This window comes from Heterocephalus glaber, unplaced genomic scaffold, assembly GCF_053883595.1.
Source record: "Heterocephalus glaber isolate CG9 unplaced genomic scaffold, H.glaber_assembly_v1.0 deba00001550, whole genome shotgun sequence".
Classification (NCBI taxonomy): Eukaryota; Metazoa; Chordata; class Mammalia; order Rodentia; family Bathyergidae; genus Heterocephalus; species Heterocephalus glaber.
In genome coordinates this window covers 21786871-21794048 of record NW_028258343.1, presented here as the reverse complement: position 1 = coordinate 21794048, position 7178 = coordinate 21786871, and the positions used below count along the sequence as shown (strand labels likewise).

Genomic DNA, 7178 nt, shown 5'->3' with positions numbered 1-7178 from the left:
CTGCGTCTGTAGCCAAGTCAGTGCAGTGGCAGTTTAAGAATCTTGTTCGATATTCCATTTCTGAAACATGAGGTGTATCAGCACCCAAATTAGTGGAAATACAATCCATGTCGTTTAAAAGAAAGACTTCCGTAAACTGGCACCATTAAACACTTCATGGAAGACATTACTAGGTTTTAGAGGATTTTTATTTAGGTTCAGTGTTCTAGTGACAGAAGTAGTGAGTCTTACATTCATCTCACAGACTACCCTGTTGCCCAGTATCAAGAAGGAAGCACAAAGCACGCCTTGGAGGATTTTAGGTTCACTAGCATCATGAAAATTGGGGCGTTTCCTAGGGAAAGGAACAAGCAGCACTATATAATTAGATGTACCAAATTTTCTGCTTAGCAACAAATTTGTGGAAGCAAAAAATGTATTCAGCTTGAGTTATTCTCATGAACACTGCAGAGGCTTTTGGAAGCCCAGAATATCTTTGAGCCACCTAGGCATGCTAATTTACAAGGGTTAGAAAAACAATATGCTAATTTTTGTAAACAGCTATTCTTTGGACAAACATTCTGGAACACTATGATGAGACAGAAAGAGAGAGTACATTTCTATTATTCTCAAAGAAGCAATAGCCAGATCCCAATATTTTGATTAAGTGGGGTTCTCTGAAAATTTTACTTCATGCGTAGGGGTGATACCATTCAAAATACTTACTGGGATATGAAGTTCTCATGCCTCTTTGAGAGAGGCTTAAGGTTTTCTGTTTCTATGGTAGTGTTTTCCCTGTCCTGAAAATATTTTTCATGACCTACTTCAGCAGAACTCTTTGAAAGAAAGAGAGAGCAACTTTGAAATCCTTTTCCACAAGCACCCAACAGTTCAGATTCTTTACTAAAGCACCCTGATGTATGTCCCTTCTGTTTGCATCCTACACTACTAGTGAAGAGGAATTTATTATCTAAAAATCTGTCATTCAATTTCTGAACAGCTCTAATCTCTCTGAAATTCCTATTACATAGGCTTTTAACATCTGCTTTTTATAATATTCTGCCATCTGTCTTAGTCCCACTATTAAATATAATAAATTTAGTTTAGTCTCTTCCCTGTATAGCAATCCTTTCAATAAAGACAATCATTAAAATTTTTCTTCTCTACATTTATCAGCCATTTTTGTTTATCTTACATCACTCTAATTGTATGTGACAATTTTTGTGATTATGGATTTTCCTTTGCTCCTCAAGAAAGAGTATGTTTCTGAAATGCTGCTCAGCTGCGCTTCGTATGGTCAGCAGTTTCCTTGCACGTAGTTGGCACTGGGCTCACTGCACGGTTCTAAGCCACAATCAGGCCTGTACGGAAGCCTTAGTTAGTCTCAGTTGTGCATCAGGAAGTGAAGCACAGAATGAACCAGGTATGAAAATGTGTTGTGAGAGAAATGGGTTGCAGTGGAGACATCAGGACCAGATGAAACAAAGTGGGCTGAAACAGTACCCTCTCCAGCAACTCCGAAGATATGAAGACACAAAAGGTAGGAATCACTGTAGTTACGAGTCCTCACCCCAGTCTATTCGCTGAGTCTGCTCAACTGAGTGAGTGTGTTCTGGGCTGCAGTGCAGTTGGCTGCCTGTGTCCTCCCTCTGCTGTTGTTGTCCTTGCTGTCAGATCCACCTCTCACATGGTTTGTTCCCTGATTCTGCACAAAAATAAAATATAAGAAACCTCAGCTCAGAGTCATCCTTTGGGTCAGACATGTGGTCTGACTCTGTCTCAGTATTATTTGTGGGCAGTAGCCCAAAAACATGAAGCAAAACCAGAAAGTTTTAAAAGCTCCAATTCTATTTGAAAATCAGTTAATGTAATTTATGATATCCACACACAAGATTTTATTACATAAATCAATATTTAAAGATCATTTTATTCCTATATACTAGCAATGGTAAATTAGAAATTAAAATCTAAAAACAGGTGGGATTTATAGTAGCCTCCAAAAAATGAATAATTACATATAAACTAATAAAATATATGAAATATTGGTATGCTAAAATTATGCAACACTGATTTAAAAATCAAAGAATACTTAAATAAATGACATTTCTTCAGACAGCATTTTTCTTCTGCTTGAAGAAGTTTTTAAAATATTTCTTTTAGTATAAGTTTGCTGGTTGAATTCTCTCAGCTCTTGAATGCATATTTTGCCTTCTTTTAAAACAAGTAATTTCTCCGTAGAATTTTAGTCTGAGTTTGTTAATACTTTAAATGTGTACTATGTATCATTCTTTTTGAAGGAAAATCTGCCATCATCTTCAACTTTGTTCCTTTGTACAGAATTGATCTTTCTTAATAGAAACGTTTCAAGATGTTTCATCACTGGTTTTGAATAATCTGTAGGTCATTTACCTTGCTATAACCCTAAATTATAATTTTTCTTGAAATTTGAAGTTCTTTCAGCCACCATCTCTTCATATGTGGGGAGTGTCTTGTCTTCTCCCTCCCTTTTGAACTCCAGTAACATGTAGTGGATCCCTTGAAGTTTTGCAGATCACTGATGTTCTGCCCACTGTTTTTCTCTCCAGATAGTTTACGTTGCTATCTTTTCCAGTGCAATCTTTTCTTAATCTTTCGTTCTGCAATATCGAATCAGCTATTAATTCTGTCCACTGTAGTTTTTCTCTGACATTGTAGATTTTATTCTAGAAGTCTTAATTGAATCATTTTTCTATGACTCTACCTAACATTTTTACATACAGAATAAAGTTATAACTTTTAATATCTTTACCTGCAAATTTCACGTTTACTTTATTTCTGGGTATATTTTAAGTGATTATTTCCCTAGTCATTACGGATCATGGATAACCACTTCTGTTAGTTTCTTATTAGATTCAGACATTATAAACTTACCTTGTTTGATGCTAGATATTTTTATGTTGCCATCAATATTCTTGATTTTTTTTCCTCTGCATTTCAGCTATTTAGAAACAAATCCTCCTGTGTCTTGTTTTTAAGCTCTGCTTTTCTGGGCCAGATTAGCCTGCAGGCTAGGGCTAAGTGGTCCCCACTGAGCCAAGAGCTTTCAGGGTGCTCTACTCAAACTATCATAGACCTTTCCAGTCTGGCTGGTAAGAAAATGCACTTCTGTGGGTCCTGCAGGCCTGTTAGGCACCCTTCTCCCTAATACTTTTGTTTTGCTCAGTTCATTTGCCTGCATGTGTGAGCTGATCCCTCCTCAGCTGAATACTCAGGGGCGATGCTGTACAGATCACAGCTCCCATGGGAGCAGCCCGCTTCTCTGCAGTCCTCTCTACCTACGACCTCCAGCTGCCTCCGTCTACCTGAACGGTCAGCTCCATCTCATCCACTTCTGGGGTCTCCTGGGCTCTGCCTGAATTCTCTATTGTATGAGGCCAGCGGCTCAATCTCTACCAAGGAACTTAGTTGGGAAATTCAGGACTCGCTTCATTTGTTTCCAGTCTCTTAGGAATCAGTCTCATGCATTTTGTTCATTATTTGATTTAAATCAGGCCTGTTGGTCAGTCTGGTCCCCATATCTTCATCTTAGCCGAAAGCAAAGTCTCAGGGGAACCACTGAACCAGCTTCCTAAATATTTCCTTACTTCCAGCTTCACCCTTCTTAAATGTAATTATACTATTCTTGCTTAAAATTTTTTGTAGTTCCCAATGGCCTCAAAATAGGGCTCACATGTCTATCTTTAGAAAGTAGCAAGGCCTGTGGTAAAATGTTCACCAGCAAAATTGGAAAACTAAGAATAGTAATTTGAGTTCATATATCCACTTTATTGTGAAATGGAACATCAAAATACTTTAGGTATAAGCATAATAGCACAGTGGAATAATTATAACAAAGAATCTATTTCACATGATCAAATTAAGGAATAAATTACTGCCGCCTCCACAGAAACTGCTCACAAGCCCCTCGTAAGCAGCACACATGCATATGTATTACATTTGTTTTGCTTCTTTTTTTCAATAATTCTTGAAAGTTCTACAGAGTTTTGCAATTCAGTGCAGTGCGGCAGATTGGAGCCTTGCTGAACTGATGTAATCAGGATACTTCCCTGGGAAGTTTTACTTAATCAGGGTCATTAAGAATGAGTGGGAGGTATCCAGTCAAGGAGGAAAAAAGAAGTAGTTTAAAAAAATCTGTGGTTTTCTAGGAAGATGTAACTTTTGGCTAATTTAACAAATCATACACACACAAACAGATTCACATACATGGGAATAAAGATGGAAAAAGGTTACAAAAATATTAAAATTATTATAAAATGTAAAATGCTAATGATATTAAACTTGAAACTCCTAATGAAATAGGTATTTTTCTAGGAAAAATTGAATTATTATTATTGAAAAAGAGGAAATCAAGTATCTGGCTACACTGTTAATTATGAAAGGATATTAATATTCCTAGGAAAATTATTCAAAGAATTATCTCAGGTTCAATAATTTTATCAGTAATTTCTTTCAGATTTTCAAGTAGATAATTTTTCTTCTGTAGAAAATTCCAAGGCTTAGAAAATGGCTCCAGTTTATCTTTTGAAGTTAATCTAGAGGTTAATCTCAGAAATATTAATAACCATATTGGAAATTTTCACACCAAATTAAATGGGATATAACCAACAAGGAATTATTTCATGAATAAACAAATAATAAACCTATTAATATACTTAATTATATTAACAAATATATCAAAATCAATAATTTTCCATAATAATAAATACTGACTAAATAATTTGTTAAACAAGCATTTTTTTGAAAGCCCAATATATGCTAAGTACCATTAAATTCTGAAGATACAGGATAAACAATACAACATCCCTGCCATTATTAAATTTAGATTGTATTGGGAGAGAAACACACTAAACATTTTTTTAAATTAAAAGAACAAATATTACAATTTTATGTAATCTAAGAGTTATGACCAAAACTATAACAAGGTGAGGGAAAAGAGGGTCAAAGACATAGGCTGCCATCTTAGCATCATGTGAGGAGAGACTTCTTGGAGAAGCTGGTCTTCCGGGGAGCTATGGGTGATGCAGAGGAGCCTGCCGAGAGGCTGTCTGAAAGAAGCTTCCAGGCAAAGAAAGAGTAAATATAAAATTTGTAGGAGGAAACGGCAATATGTCTCTCAGGGGCCATAGGAAAGTCATATTGGTAGATAGGGGCTGGGTAGAAGTAAAGGAACATGAGATGAAGCCAACTAAGAAGACAGGGAGTGGGAGATTTCATTCCATTTTATCCTAACTCAGGTCCCTGGCTGGCAAAACCTTCACAGGTGACCACCACTCAACAGCAGGCAGGGGGTAAGGGTGACTTGATCACTCCCCAGATGAGCTTCTACCAGGAAGTCACAATATCACATCTCACTTTCACACTGGGGCAGATGGTGCAGATGGTGCAGCCCCAACATGTGCTAGAAGGAGGATAACTGGAAAGATGATGAAGAGTACAAATCTTCATCACTAATGTCTTGTAAAGAAATGAGACTACAGATTTAACATTTATTAAATTTAATGGGAAAGAGTCAATGACACCATCTGTCAGGGTAATGTGGAGAGGAGAGAATGATGGACGTGTACAGAATGTGAGTCAAAGCAATGCGCTGCAGAGAAGAAAATGTCTTGCATACATGTGGAGAATAGTAAAACACAAAACACAAACACCATTCAACCAGCGACTTCATAAAGGTATAATTTTTTCAAAGTAGAAAGTATTTTTAACTAACTTGTTAAGGATTTAGCGGGGCTAGCTAACAAAACATAGTACTCAGATTAAAGAAGAAGAATAAATCATTATCCAGAAAGTTATTCATTAATTTTTTTCCTCAATTAAAAAAAGTTAAATCAGCCATTGTCAAAACTCTTTTCTGTTTATACAGTATTGAGAAGGATATTTTGGAAACGAATCCAGAAATTAAAGAACTAAATTCTAAATCTCATTTCAGAAATTTTAAAAAATGATCTTCTCCAGACCTCCCAAATTTAAAGACCCAATCGAAAAATGGGCATCTGAAATGAACAGACATTTCTCAGACAAAGAAGTAGAAATAGCAAATAAATACATGAAAAAATGTTCAACATCACTGGTCATTCGAGAGATGCGAATGAAAACAACTCTGAGATTCCACTTCACTCCAGAAAGAATGGCTGCTATCATGAAATCAACCAATAACAAATGCTGGCGGGGCTGTGGAGAAAGAGGAACCCTGCTCCACTGCTGGTGGGAGTGTAGACTGGTGCAATCACTGTGGAAATCAGTATGGAGATACCTCAAAGAACTAGGACTGGAAGTCCCATTTGACCCTACTATTCCACTGCTGGAGATCTTCCCCAAAGAATTAAAAGAATCATACCACAGTGATATATGTGCACCTATGTTTATAGCAGCACAGTTTGTAATAGCTAAAACTTGGAAATAGCCCAAAATGCCCATCAACTGGGGACTGGATAAAGAAAATGTGGTTTTTTTAATAAAATGGAGTACTACTCAGCCATAAAAAATGAGAAATTAGAGACATTTATAGTTAAGTGGATGCACATTGAGGCAATACTCTTAAGTGAAATAAATAGGACACACATGTGTAAATACTGAATAGTTTCTCTGGTGTGAGAAACTGAAAGTGTAAATAAGGACTAAATGTATAATAGGTAATGTGAAATAGGAAGAAAAGGGCCAAAGGGGAAGGAAGTGGGAGGGCTAGGGGAAAGGATAGAAGGGAAAGGGGTTAATATGAGAAAATGGAAAAATAGGAACAAAATCTTTGTAAATAGGGAGGAATGGAGGGGTTGAAGGGAGGGCTGGGCAAGGGTGAAAAATAAGAACCAAGAGAGACTATGTAAAGGTGCAAATTTCCAATGATGAATGTCATTATATTGTATACCTAAAATGTACCAATGATTAGAATGAATAATCAATAATGCAAAATAGGAAGAAAAGGTCCAAAGGGGTAGGGGTAGTGGGAAGGGCAGGGGAAAGGAAAGAAGGGAAAGGAAAAAATGCTGAGAAATAGAAAAAATGGAAATAAAGTCTTTGTAAATAGGGAAGGGTGGCGGGCGTGAAGGGAGGGCTAGGAATGGAGAAAAAATAAGAACCAAGATGCATTATATAAAGGTACAATTCCCAATGAGAAATGTAATTGTGTTGTATACCTACAATGTACCAATAAAAGAATTTAA

At 36.5% G+C, this 7178-nt stretch overlaps 1 long non-coding RNA gene across 1 annotated transcript in view; it reads right to left on the bottom strand.

Annotated features, from left to right (window-relative positions):
- Positions 1-1516: 1516 nt before the first annotated feature.
- The window catches only part of LOC147824266 (uncharacterized), a 41706-nt gene continuing 36044 nt past the window's right edge, over positions 1517-7178 (bottom strand). The window contains exon 4 of the long non-coding RNA XR_015442586.1: positions 1517-1684. This is a non-coding gene — a long non-coding RNA (uncharacterized LOC147824266). The remainder of the gene's footprint in view (positions 1685-7178) is intronic.